Consider the following 17443-nt stretch of genomic DNA (forward strand, 5'->3'; position numbering starts at 1 on the left):
AGTTTTGAATAACAATTGCAAAATCCAATCAAATCTTGTAAAAACAAGCCTTACATTGCTAGAATAAGCTCTAAGCTAACTCTTCAATCTTAATTGCCAATCTTCAAATAAAATCCTATTTTGCCCTAAGTAATTGTTTTAGTTATCAAAGGTCTAATTTTGATCCTATCTTATAAACAATTGATCTTTGAGTATCAATTTAACCTATCCTAGGAATTTTTTAGTCCAACTCTACTTTCAACTAAATTCTAATATCAACCATGTAAATTATTTATCTCTTTTAATCTAATTTTATTAATTTATGATCTTTCTAAGGCAGTAAAAGAGTCTCTATAACCTAGAAAGTAAAATTACTAACCAACCTTCAACCTATTAACTATTAAGACAAAAAAATAAAATAAAAGATTTTTATAAAAACCATGTTTAAATATCTTGAATTATTATTGAATTAAGATAATTAGATATTAATTAGAAATTTTATTTTAATTATATTTTTATTATATATTTGTATTATATTACAATAATATATTTAATAAGACATGTGAAGAAAAAACCTTGAGGTTGACTAATACTTACATCTTAAGAGAGAAGTTCAAGGTAACATAGCTAAGATATGATATTATCTTTGATATGCCATAACTAGAGGTAGAAAATAAGCAAGTTAATTGCATAGTAAGGATAGTTTTGTTCAAAGATGGTAGACGGAAGGTAAGTCTTTCTACCTCTACATCAAGTAAAGAGGAAAAACAATCTACAACTAAAGATCTACTCGTAGGGATGACCTTTATAAAGAAGTAAATACAACATAAGCAACCGGTGTATATGATGGTTCCAAATCTTTGATTAGTAGTGAAAAAGACAACTAAAGGAATAGAATGGGTAGAGCAATTCATACGGAAATATCAAGATGTCTTTTCAATCAATCTACCCAGTGACATGCCTCTCAATTGTGGTGCCTCTTTTCAAATAGAACTATTATTTGGAGCCAAACCAAGAAGTTGGTCAATTTATTACCTAGTACCAAATGAACTTGAAGAATTGAGAAAGATATTAGATAAACTCTAAGTAAAGGGCCTCATTTGAAAAAGCATATCACCATGGAGATAACATATATTCTTTGTACTCAAAAATAATGGTCGACTTTATCTTTGCATTGACTATCAAGGCATCAATATATAGACTATTAAAAATGCATATCCACTTTTATGTGTGGATGATCTTTTTGATCAACTTCAAGATGCAACCATCTTTAGCAAATCGGATATTTGAAGTAGATATTGGTAGATACCTATTACAAGAGATGATATTAAAAAGATAGCATTTTGTATGCACTATAGATATTTTTAATAGCTTATTTTACCTTTTAGTCTAACCAACGTTCCAGCTTCTTTCATAGGTTACATAAACACATTGTTTCGAGACCTTTTGGATAAGTATGTAATTTTCTTCATTGATGATATCTTTGTATATAACAAAATCCCTAAGGAGTATGAACAATATGTATAAGAAGTATTGGGTTGGCCATAAGACAGTCACTTCTATTATAAACAATCAAAATATGAACTTTAAAAGTTAAAATTTACTTTTTTGGGACATGTAGTATCTTCCAAAGGCATATGCATGGAACAAAATAAGATGAAAGTAGTGGAAGATTGGCCAACCCTCAAGGATGCTTTTGAAGTTTGCTCATATTTAGGCCTTATTGGATACAATCGCCATTTTATTTAGCAATTTGCACATACTGTTGCCTCATTGAGAAATATATTGGAGAGGGATGCATCATTTAAATTAAAACTACAGCAACCAAGTGCCTTTGATAGGTTGAAAGAGGCACTCATTACTGCATTAATATTGCAACCATATGATTTCAACCTTCCTTGTATACTTGACATTGAGGCTTTCAACTTTGCTATTAGAGCTATCCTTCAATAAGACTTTGGTAGGGACCTAGAACGTATGGCATATAAATCATGTAAGCTCAAAAGAGTAGAGCGCAATTACTCTGCACGTGATCCAGAACAATTAGCAATTATATATGCTACAAAGGTATGACAATACTATTTTTTGACAAAATTAGTGGTTGTTTGGATTGACCATGGATCCTTATTACAGAACTTGCATCCAAAAAATATGAAATCATGATATTATGGTTGAAAAAAATAGTTGTAGCTTTTTGATATCTAGTTAGAGTACAAGCAAAGGCAACAAAATACTATACCAAATAGCTTATTGCAGAGATCAAACTTGAAGGCTAAATTGAGAGATAAGGTAAAAGTCATTACCATTAATAATATCATTTTAAAGCTAACCAAAGAACTAGAATTGAAAGAAGGAATACAATGGGATACTTATTTCAAGATGATTAGTAATCAGTTGAAGGTAAGAAATACACAATATCAAGATTATAATCTTAGTAATGGCTTATTTTATTTCAAAAAGTAGATTTATGTACTTCAGAATACTATACTTTGAACGTGCTATCAAAAACATGAACTAAAAGATGATGCATAAACCAATGAAATTCATGTAAAAGAAAAATGAAAAAATAAAAATAAGAAAGTATGTATATTAAAAAAAAACTCGAATGTCTTATTACTAAAAGAGAAGAAAACTTAAGACTCTTGAAATTGAACTAGAAGCAAAAAAAGAATTGACAAAATTAAAGAGGGCTTCTTTCTTATCTTTATATATACTATCTAACTAGGGGCTATGTGGCAATATTCTATAGGTCGTCTAATATGTGTTGACTATGTAGGACACATGCTTTGACTTATAAGGAAAGTTTTTCTATATATATGCCATATAGTTAGCTTGTTCTTCAAGCTATCAATATGTATGGTACATGGTTAACTTTTTTATCAAGGTTTTAACCTAAAAATCAACAATGGAGACCTAAAAAATCAAAGCAACAACTAAGAAGCTTCTTTAAAAGATTTTATAGAATTAATTTACTTTTACCTACTTCTATCTATTTCTACTTATTTATACATGTAATTACTAGCTTACATGTATATGTCTGTGACATTATCTCCTCCTTCTAGAGACGAGTTCTATAAAGAATAGTCATCATAAGTTGAAAAAATCTATAATGCGACGAATTGATTTTACTACATATTCAAATCTTTGTTCTCTTTGAAGATGATTGATAGGGACTTTCAATCATCGATAATGTCTTATATCTAAGCAAAAAGACCACCCTATTATTTGGACATTGTTGAGGCATTCATAACTTCCTTCAAGTAAAACATTTGAAACACAGTTAGGAATTATTCCTACCTCTAATAAAATTACCAAACATCGGGAGTCTCTTTCAAGGTCGTGATACCGAACGTATTATATCTCGCCATCTATTCAAAGAAAAATATGTTGTTCTTAAAGATCTTCATCTCGATTGCATTGTCTTCAAGGTTGTAACAATTATAATATCTCATTTGGCAAGTTTGCAAATGAAGGCTCTTCAGTTGAATCCGCTGGTTGTTGATTCTCCATCTCCTCAGCGTCACAAATACTTAGAAGCTACAAAAAAAGATAGAAGGTAGAATGCAATCTTTCTTGAACCTTGTTTCTTTTATAACAAAGACTTACTATTTTTATCTTGATTTAGATAGATGTTGTCAATAAAAAGCCTCCACTACCTTTGCTATATTTGTAAGATTCTTTATTGGCTCTCATATGCATTCACTAATATTATATCTGCCCCAAAAGACAAGATATTCTAATTTATTTTGGTGCCACCTCGAGTCTAAAACTTCTTTTACTTCAAACTCTTCATTATTGTATACTTCTATAAGAAGAAATGGCACTTCTCTTCTTTTAAGTATGTCCACTATCTTGTATGGTTCAAATAGAAATATGTAGAATATTGAATGGATTTTCATTGACTCCGGTGTCATAATACGTGGTGTTTGGCTTGAAAATGCACCGGGCACCTAGTTGTGGAAGATAAAAGGAAAATTACAACAATAAGTCCTAACAACTCTAATAGATTCTTAAACAAATTACAATTAAAGATTAGCAAGTATAATCAAACATCAATCAAATTCAATCAAAATTACAAAAGAATTATGTAAGAACACAAAATATTTCTAAAGACCTTTTAAAGAAATCATAAAGAAATAACATAAAAATTCAAAAATATACTAAAATAAAAATCTTAATTAAATATTAAAATAGAAGCTTTAATTAAATCTTAATCAAATCTTAACCAAATCTTAAATAAATCTTAATCGAATTTTAATAAATCCTAATAAAATCCTAATAAAATCCTAAATAAATCCTAACCAAATCCTAATCAAATCATAAATAAATCTTAATTAAATCCTAACAAATCTTAATTGAATTTTAATCAAATCCAAAATAAATCTTAACCAAATCCTAAATAAATTCTAGTTAAACCTTAATAAATCGTAATCAAATCTTATATAAACCTTAACCAAATCCTAGTCAAACTTCAAACAAATTTTAAATAGACCCTAATCAAATCCTAAAAAAATCCTAAAAAAATCCTAAAAAAATCCTAAAAAAATCCTTATCAAATCCTAAATAAATTTTATTCAAATCTTAAACAAATTCTAACCAAATTCTAATCAAATCCTAAATAAATTTTAGTCAAATTTTAAACAAATCTTAATCAAATCCTAGTCAAATCCTAATAAATTCTAACTAAATTCTAGTCAAATCTTAAACAAATCTTAACCAAATCCTTTATTAAGTTGACAACAAGTACAATTTTTTTGAAGAAGATAAAACTCACCAAAAGAAGATCAATCCTAACATTTGCACGAATGTTGGCTGGTCTCCTTCTCCAATCTAAATGTTGAATTTTTAGTGCCAATATCTCCTTATTAAACCATTTAATTGATCTCAAGTTTCTTACATAAGTAAGAAAATAAGTCTACTACCCACATACATAGTTTTTATTCTAATCCAACCAATAGATTGCAAGAAATCTAAGAAATCCTCATTAGTTCTAAACTCTACTATCTAAGATTCTGAACCTTTTAAATTTCAATAATCCTCAATCCAACTCTTTAATCTAAGTCAAAGTCATAGAATATATTGAACACATTTAAATCCACAAACCCTTAAAATTTCATTTATAGGTCTTTTACCAAACTTACAAAATTCTTCAAAAAGTATCACCTATTGTATTTTACAAATCTTGAGTCATCCAAAAGAAATCTCAACTTTACAAAGTTCTTACAAAGTCAATACAAATCCAAATCATCCAAATTCAATATTCATCAAAATCCTATTAAGTTTACTTTCTAATCCTTTTCTTTGATTTGCCAAAGAAATTAGAATTGTCATCAAAGCTCGGTTTTGTATCTTGGGATTTGATTTCAACCTTGGTTCATAACTGGCCCTCTTCGGATATCAATATCTAATTTTTCTAGATAATTTTTATTAGAAACTATTCTTAACTATTTTCCAAATGTGCTTGTATTTTTTATTTTTCTAATCTACCTTATTTTACTCTATTTGTGGTTCTATAAAGTGATTAGAAGCCTATTTTGTAAAAAAGTAATATTAACACTTTTAATTTTTCTATCCCTTGACTATTATCTATTTTTTAAAGATAATTTATTACAATATATTTTAAATAAGATTTTCAAAAATATGATATTTTTTTCACCTTTTCACATATTAGCTATTTTACATCAGGACATTGGTAAATATAAACAATATGCAATTAGATTGATTTGTGTAGAAATAGGAAATGGTCCAAGTCTATGATAGTCTAACTTGTCATAAAGATGAGTAGTCTTGATATTGCGATGAAGTAACCATATCTTACCACCCATGTGGAGTGTTGGTTATTCTTTTTGATAGACATTTGAATTGATCTTTCGTTGTTCTAAAACTTCTTTTAATTGTGCCTTCATTATTGCATGTAGCTATGACAAATGATTTGTCAAATCTTCCATCCCAAGATTATCAGCTTCTAAAAACTCAAAAGGTATTAAATTGTGGATGGTAACTATAATTGGCAAAGAAAGATGTTTGTTTTGTAGAAGAATGTGTTACCATAAATAAAATTTGCCAATGGTAAAAGAATTGTTTAATCATCTTGTTGGTAGTTGATGGTACATCTTAAATATTCCTCCAAAACTTGACTAATACGCTTTGTTTGTCCATTAGTTTGTAGATGGAATACAAAAGAAAGTTTTATATGCACTTTTAGAATCTTAAAAAGAATCTACCAAAATCTTGATACAAATTGAGTTCTCTTATGTGATATAATATCTTTAGATAATCTATAATAGCGATAGATGTTTTCAAGAAAGAATTTAGCTATTTCTTTACTTCTGATAGATTTTGTACATAATACAAAATGTACCATTTTGGTAAAATGATCTACTATCATAAATATAGAATCATAAGAACTTAAGATTGGAAGATCTGTGATAAAATCCATAGAAATAGAAGACCATGGTTGTTTTAGAATGGATAATAGTTGAAGAAGTCCATAAGGTTGATGACAGGGAGTTTTTGATCTTGGACAAATGTCACATGACTAAAAAAAGTCTTTTACTTTCTTTCATGTTTGTAGCCACTAAAAATCTCTAAATATAAGCTCCAAAGTTTTGTTGCATCCAAAATGTCCTGTAGTTGGAAAGTCGTAATATGCTTGAAGAACATGTAATCATGCTTCTTTTTTTGGAACATAGAATTTACCTTCAAAGTAGAATAGGTTGTTTTTGAAATCAAAGTTAGAAGTATTTTGGAACTTAGAAGAAAGATTCTTGATATTGTGAATAAAAGGATCACAAGCCATACTTGATTGGATTTATTTCACAAAGGTTGAATCAACAGTCAATGTTGATTTCATTACTCGAAGATGAAAATACTCTAATTTCAAGAAAATCATTCTTTATTGATCAAAAGATGCATCTCCTTCTTTTGGTGCAAGATAAGAACGTCTAGATAGGATGTTTGACAAACCTTGTTGTTTTCCAGATTGATATGTGATCTTGAAATCAAATCTTGATAAAGACATGCTCCAACAAGCTTGGTGACAATTCAGAACTTATGTTGACATAAAATACTCGAGATTCTTGTAGTGATTGGATTAGGAGTGTCTTTTAGATGATGATACCATTCTTGACATGAATCCATAATTGCAAGAAGCTCTTTGTCATAGATTTCATAATTAATCTTGACTGCTGAAAATATTTTGGAATGAAAAGCTACTAGATGAAGTTTATCATTTGTTATCATTTTTTATCATTTTTTTGTGATAATACGACACCTAAAGCAAAGTCTGATGCATCTGTTTTTATAAAAAAATACCTTAGAAAAGTTGACGTGATATAAGATTGGTGCAAAAATAAAAGGTGACTTCAAAGTTTGAAAAGATGCTTCAACTTCTTTGCTCCACTCAAGATTGTCTTTGCAAGTCAAATGTATAAGTAGGGTTGCAACTCGAAAAAAGTCTTTGATGAAGATCCAATAATACTTGGCAAAGTTCAAAAAGTAATAGAAATCTCTCACCATTTTTGAAATCTTCTAATCCATAATAGTTTGAACTTTCTTAGGATCCATCACAAGTCTATCATTTGAAATGATGTATTCTAAGAAGTTGACTTGAATAGTGTAGAATACACACTTTTCTATCTTGGCATAGAGTCCAGCATCTCTTAATTTTTGTAATACATGACAAACATAAAATTCATGTTCATTTTGTGAGTGGATTTTTCTCCCTTCACTTAAATTTGATTTAATTAGATCATAACTTACATCAGAGCCCAATACTAATTAATATAGAGATGCAAATCATCTATAAGATAAGATAACCAAAATGAGGTAATAATTAAGCTTAATCCAATAAAAAAACAAATTAAATATACTTTTTTATGATTTAACTTTTAGTATTTGTAGTTCATTTAATTAAGTGCCTTCTAAGACTTATTCTATTAAATTTAAACTCTGAAAATTATGAATTAAAATAAAATAAAATAAAAACAATGAATACCATGCTAAAGTATTAGTCTAAGGCTTTCCAAGGTAGTATTAATCATATAAATCAGAGTTCTATATATGAAATTATCTAAAGTTGAAGTTTTTATGAAAAAACTTCATCTAGAATTAAACATTCAATAATAAAATGCCTTAAATATTTAAGTTGAATGCTAACATGATGTTAAGATTTTTTTAAGATAAAACATGAAAGTTGGAAGATTAAAAAATTAAAATAAATAAAATAAATAAAATCTTAAGTTAGAATTAATAATTAAAAGTGAAGTGAAAGTTTAAAAGTAATAAAAGTAAAAGATTAAGGTTAAAAGTAAAAATTTAAAGTTCAAGGTTAAAAGTAAAAGCTAAAAGATTAAGGTTAAAAAGTTAAAAGGTTAAGATTAAAAGAAATAGGAAAAAATTAAAAGATCACATTAATCTTTTTTTTTCTTTTTTTTTTTATTCTTAAGGATAAGAATGGATGGAAAGATAAGAATTTAAGATTAATTTCTAAGTGAGGTAAAAGTTCTTTGAAATTATTAAATAACATTAATTGATGGTAATAAGACAAATGAGTGATAATATAGCAATTTAGGTTCTAAGGGATGTGATTAGAGGGTGATTAGGGAAGAAAAACTTACTTAGAGTATGTCAAGTTGAGGGCAGCAGATCCCTTGTCATTCAAAAATTTGCTAACAATTCCACAGAGCTCTCATGTACTTGAAACTTTTTGTAATTGAGGTTGATATAGAGTTGCTCCTATCTACCAAATTTCATAGTGATCCAAGGTTTGACATTCGAGATGTGTGTTTTCAAAGCAAGGCGACTTGAGCTGCCTAGGCAGTAGACCCTCTTCTACTTAAAAATTCACTAAAAATCAGTTAATAGTTTAAAATTGACAAGTATAATTTTTCCTAAAACCACACTTAGTAGAGATCTTTTTCTGATAAACTTTAGCAAAAAAATGTAAGTAAGTATTAAGATACAATTTTTCAAAGCTGATTGTTCAACACTGTCAAGGCATTAGACCCCTTCACATTTAAAAATTCATTAAAAATTTGATATAGATTGAAAATTAGTGATTTAAATTTTGTAGTAAACTAAACTATAAAGTGCATTCATTTCAACAATCTACATCAAAGTTGAGTTAGAGGTCACCAAGTTATAGATTTTTTAAGCTGATGCTCATATACTACCAAGGCAGTAGACCCTTGCCATCTTGAAAACTCGCCAAAAATTCATCACAATTTTAAATCAAGCATGCTTTATGCTGTCACAAAGCTAAGGGTGAGTAGAATCTGCTTACAAAGTTTTACAGAAATAAAATAAAAAGAGATAGACTGAGCGAGTTAAAACTGAGGCCATACAAGTTTAAAGAAGTCGATTTGCATTCACAAGATAGGGGAACATTTTGCCATGGCTTTGCCACAAGAAAATAGAGAGAGAGAGAGAGAGAGAGAGAGAGAAAGGGAGCTCAGTCATCCAAGCCCTCTTAACCAAGTGGAGGGAGGCCCAAAAGTGGCGGACACGACTCCACCATCAAAATTAGAAAATTCCTAACCAAGATCAAAGGTCCTCAATAACTTTCAATTCAAACCCGATTTTAAGGCTAGAAATGCTTAGAATTCAAAAACTAACACCTTTTTGGTGGATCTAACACCACCAATGTGTCTAAAACATATTTTTACCCTAAAATCAACTATTCACAAGCCCAAATCTGAGTTCTAAATCATAAGAATTAATTAATTTCCTAATTTAATTATAAATTTTATTTATAATTCTAATTCTAATTAGCCTACTTGGAAATCAGCAAGGGTTCTTGCCATCAAAGCCTTAATTATCACCATTCTTCAATTTAAACTCCCGTAAGTATAAGCTCTTGACAAATCCAAAACCTAATTACAAATTGGCCTTGAATTTGTGATTTTTTCCATTTTTTTTTTTAATTTTTTAACTTCAAGTAGTGATTAAAATCATTATGAGAGGAATCTCCACCAAAAATTTAGCTTGTCTCCATATTTTTAAGATCATCATTAATTTAAAAATTAGACTTTATATTTTTAATCCAATTAAATTATAAAATGAAATTTAAGCTTTAAAATTTTCAAAATTAATTAAAAAGATAGAGCAATTAGATTTAAGGGACTTTCTAACCATAGTCAAATTAGAAATTATCTTTTGGATTGAAAATTAAGATTGTGGATTAATTTAAGATATAATTCATAAGAATTAGAAGAGAAATTCTACTAAAATTATAGTTTTATTACTAAAAAAAGATTTAAAGTAATTCATGAAAAAAAAAATCATAGACCTTCTAAATTTACTATTTTTTTCTTTTGAATTTTAAAATAGTCAATCAATCTACGAATTAGAAGTATCTATCTAATTAATAACCTAAAGATATGATCAAAGTCATAATTAACTAAAAAAACTAATTTGGATCTATTAATTAGTTATATTAGCATTAAAATTAGTAAAAATATATTAAAAATTATTTAAAAAAACTATAAATAACTATTGGAACGTTTAATTATGCTCACATATTTGTATTCTTAGAATAAATTAAGATGTCATTCAGATAATAAACAACAAAATCTTCCAAAAATTCTCAAAAAAAATTATTCATTAGATGATGAAAAGTTGCTGGTATATTTGTAAGTCCAAAAGTTATGACATTGTATTCAAAATGTCCATATCTAGTTCAAAACACAGTCTTCTATTCATCTCCTTTTTTAATACATACTAGATTATATGCTCCCTATAGATCTATTTTTGTATAGATCTTAACTTGATTCAGTTGATCTAGAAGTCCGAATATCAAAGGTAGAGGGTACTTATTCTTGATGGTGATCTTATTGAGTCTTTGATAATCAACACACATCTGCAATGATCTATCTTTCTTCTTTACAAATAAGCTTGGAGCTTCTATTGGCAATTTGGAATGGGATATTAAATTCTTGGCCAGATTCTCTTCAATATATTCTTTGAATTTAGCTAATTCATTTTTTGATAAACTATAGATTGATCCAAATGGTAAATGTGCTCCTTCTTGAAGGTCAATTGAGCAGTCATATGAATGATGTTCTAGAAGAGTATTCATATTCTTCTTGTCAAATATATCTTGAAACTCTTGATATTGGCTTAGAATGCCACTTGAAGTCTTTGCATTATTAGAAATAGGTATGGCATAAATGATACAAGGTGATTCTTCTTTTGTAGAATGTAAGAAAGCTCTCGCACCTACAAACACAAGTTTTATTGTGTTAGACTTATGACTTTCTACTGGATTAATTTCTCTCTTAGTTATACTTTTAGAAAAGTTGAGAGTATGAGAAATCCAATCTATACAAGGATTATATTTTTTTAACCATGATAAACCTAAAATGACTGGATTAGAATGAGATCTTATTATATTAAAGATTACGCAACTACTATGATCATTTATTGCTACATCTATAGGAAGTATTTCATAAGTAACATCTCCAAAAGACAATGGATGACTATCTATTACTTCTACATGAACATGTTTAGTTTTTTGTACTAACAATATTTTATGATTTTTAAAAAATTCTACGTCTAAGAAACAAGTTGAAGCTCCTGAATCTATCAAAACAAAGGCTTTATAATTAAATTATTAGATTCTAAATGTACATCTATAATAAAATAAGGAGAGGATTCTCAGGAGAGGATAGGAACTTCATTAAAAATTGTACAAGATTCCAATTGCATGGTCTTTATTATAGCTAGACAAATTCATTTTTTGACACATTGTCTTTTTTGACAACTGTGTTTTTCATTTTGTGGTTTTGTCACTTCTCTAGACAATATTAAGCAGTGTGTTTAGATTCTCCACAATATAAGTACAATCCTTCTTGACGATGACGAGTCTTTTCTTGCTCAATAAGAGATTTAAAACATATTGAATCAATTTATATATCCTCTACTTTTGAATGTATGTATTGAGGAGATGTTGATGTTGCCATCGAATTATAGTAATATTAAGGCCTTCTTGTGTAAGTCTCATATCAAAATTCAAAAAGTCGATTGTCATACTTCAGAGCAAAGTAAATTGCTTCAATCAATGTTTAAGGATTAGATAAGTTGAACATCAATTTCTTTACTTCATATTGTAATCTATAGAAAAATTGGCTAATAAGTATAGTATCTTTCCACTTGATATCAGTTGCAAGTTGTCAAAACTATGAAGCATATAATGTTACAAATCAATTACTTTGTTGCAAAATACAAATCTTGTTGGTTGCAACACATGTTGCACCATGTTTTCCATACATGGACTAAAATTTTGCCAAAAATACCTCTAGATTATCCAATATTGGATCTCATCATTTAAAAAAAGATAAAAACTACTATAGTGCTGAACCTAAAATAAGTGTATCAATGAATCTAACTTGTGATCTTAGAGTTGGATAGCTTTGAGGTTGAAGTTCATTCACAAGTTGTACTTGATTGATAAATTCTTGAAATTTAGATCTTGTACTATCAAACTTCTCGGGCAATGCCACTCTTGGTTCTCTAATACTTGAAAGATGTTCCAACATGGGTGGAGGGATATGATTTGGTACAGATGTTGAAGCACCTTTAATCATCTATATATCCTCACTTCTTGCCATTCTTGTTGATCCTTGTGGTAGTAAGTTAAGTTGATGCATTACAAGCATCAATTTTTTAATTGCTCTTGCATTTGTGCCATTGCACTCTTCATTTAAACAAACTCTACCATGATAATTCTTAAAAAAATATATAATACTACTCAAGACAAGTAGAAGAAAGGACTTGAGTATAGAAAAAATACTAAGAATAATATCACTTTAGAAGAGGGTAATTTGTAACTTCTAATATGCTTATGTCTTATTATAAAAAAAGAGTAATCCACTCTTAATTAAGATAAGACAAAGCTCTGATATTATAAGTATACTCTAGTTAATCTGTCGAGGATATAAACTAGAAGATGATGCATAAACCAATGAAATTCGTGACAAAAAAAAAATGACAAAATAAAAATAAAGAAGTACGTATATTAAAAAGAAATTAAAATGGTTTATTGCTAAAAGGTAAGAAAACTTGAGACTCTTGAAACTGAACTAGAAATAAGAAAGGAGTTGACAAAAGTGAAGAAGACTATGTAACTACGTGGCAATGTTCTATAGGTCTTTCAATATGTATTGACTTTCTAGGATACATGCTTTGATTTATAAAGCAAGTTTTTCTATATGTATGCCATATAGTTAGCTTGTCCTTCAAGCTACCAATATGTATGGCACATGGTTAACTTGTTGACCAAATTTTTAACCTAAAAGTCAAAGCAATGACTATGAAGCTTTTAGGAAGCTTCATTAGAAGATTTTATAGAATTAATTTACTTTTATTTACTTTTATCTATTTCTACCTATTCATACATATAATTACTAGCTTATATATGTATGTCCGTAACACGTGCATACTTTAAGAATGATATAACATCTCAATATCTAAATATCTAGAGTGAAAAAAGATTTTTAGAACGGCTCTTAAGGACATGATTTTGAACACATTTGGATCATGATGTTCGAACTTTTGTATGTTCTTCTAAGTCATATCAACATAATAAAGTATACAACGTAACGTCTTTTAAACTATTGTAGCAAATTTTATTATCTATGGCACGTTGAAAGTAGGTGACTATGGATCTCATTATGTGGTTGCTGCAAACATCTCATAATCACACTGCAATTGTTGTCTTTGTAGATTGATTCTCAAGGCAACTTTATTTGGTCACAATGTGCTTGGATATTGATGCCTCAACTTTTACACAGATATTCTTTAATATTATTTTTCATCACTGTGGATTATCTTATATCATTGTTTTAACTCAAAATCCATGCTTCACGAGAAGCTTTTGGCAAACCTCATTTAAGCTACTAAGCACACGACTTGTTATGTTTATAGTCTTTCATCCTCAAATAGATGAACAAACAAAGCATGAAAATTGAATCTTAGAAGATATGTTGTGAGCATTTATAGTAGTTCATGATAATGACTGTAATGAATACCTGACATCCTTAGAATTTGCTTACAATGGTAGTATTCAAGCAAGTATCAATCATTCACCATTTTTTCTTAATATTGAATAATATCTGATTATTCCAACAACTCTCTATTGTCCCATCAACTCCAACAATCTGACAATAGAGGAATTTATATAATAGAAGAATTTATACAATAGAGGAATTTATACAATAGAGGAGTTTATATAGTGGCTTACAACAACCTTATATGAAACATAATACCACCTTCTTATTACACAAAATCAACAAAAGCAATATGCAGATAACCACTAGCAACACAAGACCTTCAAAGAAGGTGATTAAGTATTATTCTCCAACATCAACTTGCCACTTATTACATCAATCCAAATTTATAAAGTAGCTTTTTGATGGCTTAGATCTTTTCATATTTTTTGCACTAATTTTTGATGTTGCATACCACTTTGAGCTTCCGCCACATATTTGGGTCCATTCAATCTTCTATGTTTTACAACTAAAGGAATTTCATACCAAGCCAAAGCACTTTTTGGATTGACACTAATTACCACAACCACCAGTTGTAATTGATGACCAATAAGAATATAAAAAAGATAACATTTTGAAGCATTGCTATCTTTGTTATGGTAGTAGATGTCCACAACTGCAGTACAAAGTTCTTTGAAAAGGTTATTCCATCCACGATATAATGTGAGAACCTATACATAACCTCATCCGTTGCCAAGAGACAATTTGGAGATATCATTGGAAGCAAAACGAGGACGTTCCATAATAGAGGGAGATTAATCATAATAAAGTATAGATAAGATATTTGTATTCTTAATACATAAGGATAGATAGTTGGAACCATGTTTGAGAAATTATGGAATTTCTTAAAATTAGGGCTAGGTTAGTAAATTATGTAGGATTAATTGTGGAATATTTTAGAAAGAACTTGTGGTAGTTATCTAAGTAAGGCCTACTATAGAACCTTCTAAAAAGAATTTAGGGGGGTTATTTAAGTGGGATCCATCAACTAAAAACATTTTCAAAAAGTCCAAGATAGTAGAACAAAATATAAATAAGACTAGCCAGGGACTTTTGAAGCATTTGATCAGGTATGGATTTAGACCTTCTCTCTTAGTAAAGTTTGGTTTTACATCTTTTTATTTAATTTTTTTATTCTATTTCTATTTATATAATTTTATCTTTCATGTCCTATTTTGTCTAATTTTGTTGAGTTTTGTTCTGTTCTATTTTGTCTTACTTTATGATAAGGTTTTATATTTTTGTAGATTAGAAGAGACTTAAATTTTCAAGATAGACTGATCCTATTTCAATATTTAGAAGCAAGAGTGGAGCATTCTTTACTTTTGTCAATGCTTTTTTAGTACTTAATCTCATTTCAAGACTTTTTAGTCATTTTGTCTTTTGCAATAGCCATTTTAGTTCAATATATTACCATCTTTGAGTGATTTATTAGTCTTTTTGAGTAACATAAGAGTGTATTGAGATTTCTTTTTTTTAAGATTCATATCTTTAATAATTTGATAAGAATGATAATTTATTATTTTATCTTTTTTAGAAGTGAATGTATTATTCCATTCCTATTGTTATATTTTAAAGATTGTAGATTATCTATCTTTAAACAAATTAATTAATTTTCTAACTCTAATTTTTTCTTTAAAAAAGAATATATTATCTATTTAATAGAATTTATTTATTGTATATTAAAGGTTCCAAATAATTTCTTTCTAATTCAATTTTTTGAATGTGTTTGAGTTGATTATAGAAAGAAAGATTATAGATGTTACTTTCAATAAAAGTGAGAATGTATTTATAACTATTGTAGATCTTTATGAGCTTGTTAATACTTTAAGAGTAGAAATCTCACATATTTTTAAGATAAATCATGGAAATACTATTCTTATACATATGAAAGAAGTCTACATTCTATACCAAAAAGTTGTGCAATTGAAAGAAGCAAACAGATTAGCCTCACAATCAAATCTACAAAGTCTCGCTTCTACATGCATAAGAGAGGCAAGGATTATTATGCTTAAGAAGTTTGATGGAACAAGATCAAAATTTTGATGATTTTTGTAATAAGTTAAGTTCTATTTAAGGTTGTATCATTTCCAATACCTCAATGGATTTATTCAAGTTAGATTCATAGGTGCTCTTCTATCAAGAAGTGCTCTCTCCTAGTTTTGATCTTTGATGAAAAAAACATTCATGATTATTCTATAATTTAAATTTATTTTTAGAAGTATTTATAATTATATTTAGAAAAAATAATTGACAAAGAATAATAGAAATCAAACTTGTAATATTACAACAAGGATCACATTCAACTACTATATATATATTGCTAACTTCTAAAATCTTCCTTATGATGTGGATTAGAATGACAAAGTCTTTATTAATCAATTTTGATATGGATTAAAAGATAATATCAAAGATTTATTGTTGACAATATTGAAAGCAAATTTATTAGAGTAATTTATTACTCAAGTCATTACATGCAACAAGTGATTTTTTTGAAACATGTTACAAATAAAAATTTTAATAAAAAAATAAAAGTCAAGCCATAGCAATATTTTTTAAGTTTTCAAAAGATTACAATATAAATTTGTTTAGGATAAAAAAATCACAAAGTTGTTGCCTTGTTAGATTCAAAAGCCTTAGCTTGTTTTATAGACAAAGACTTTGTCAAAAATCAAAATATATTTTTACTTAAGCAAGTCAAATATGTACATATAGAAGTCATAAATAGTTATTTGTTGACTTCTAAAGATACTACCTATGAAATTGTTCTTTTAGTTGTAACAATTAAAAATCTCCTTCTAATTAAGTTATTTTAGGATTTACGTGATTAAAAAATATAACCCTCATATAGATTGGATTTCTTGTAACCTTAATTTTTTTTGTAGTTGGATCCAAAATTCTATTAGTCATATTAAAATACATAAGTTTAGTACATCTTAAACTTTATTAGTAGGTATAAAATCTTTTGTGTATGCAACAAAAGAAAAACCATCTTTTGTTATATATGCCATGTCCATTTTTGATGGTGGAAAGACATCAAGTAGTGTTTCTAGTCAATATTAAGATTTCTAAGATGTTTTAGAAAATATATATAAATATTCTTTTAGAACATTAATTCTATCATTATTTAATTGATTTTCAAGAAAAAGTTCTGCATTTAACTATCAAGCCTTCCTTCTTTATAATTCAAATAAACCAAGAAATCCAAACACCTTCCTCTTCAAGTTTTTTATGTTGCATTCACTAATTATGTTGTATTATGTGAAGTCTTCTTTGAGAATATATTAGACACTTGGTTGTAGAAGATAAAAAAAAAAATTACAACAACTAAGTCCTAAAAATTCTAGTGGAATCTAAAATAAATTCCAATTAGATCTTAATAATTATAATCAAACCTTAATCAAATCCCAAAGAAGTTT

Source organism: Physcomitrium patens, chromosome 1 (assembly GCF_059467195.1).
Source record: "Physcomitrium patens ecotype Gransden chromosome 1, ASM5946719v1, whole genome shotgun sequence".
NCBI classification, from domain to species: Eukaryota; Viridiplantae; Streptophyta; class Bryopsida; order Funariales; family Funariaceae; genus Physcomitrium; species Physcomitrium patens.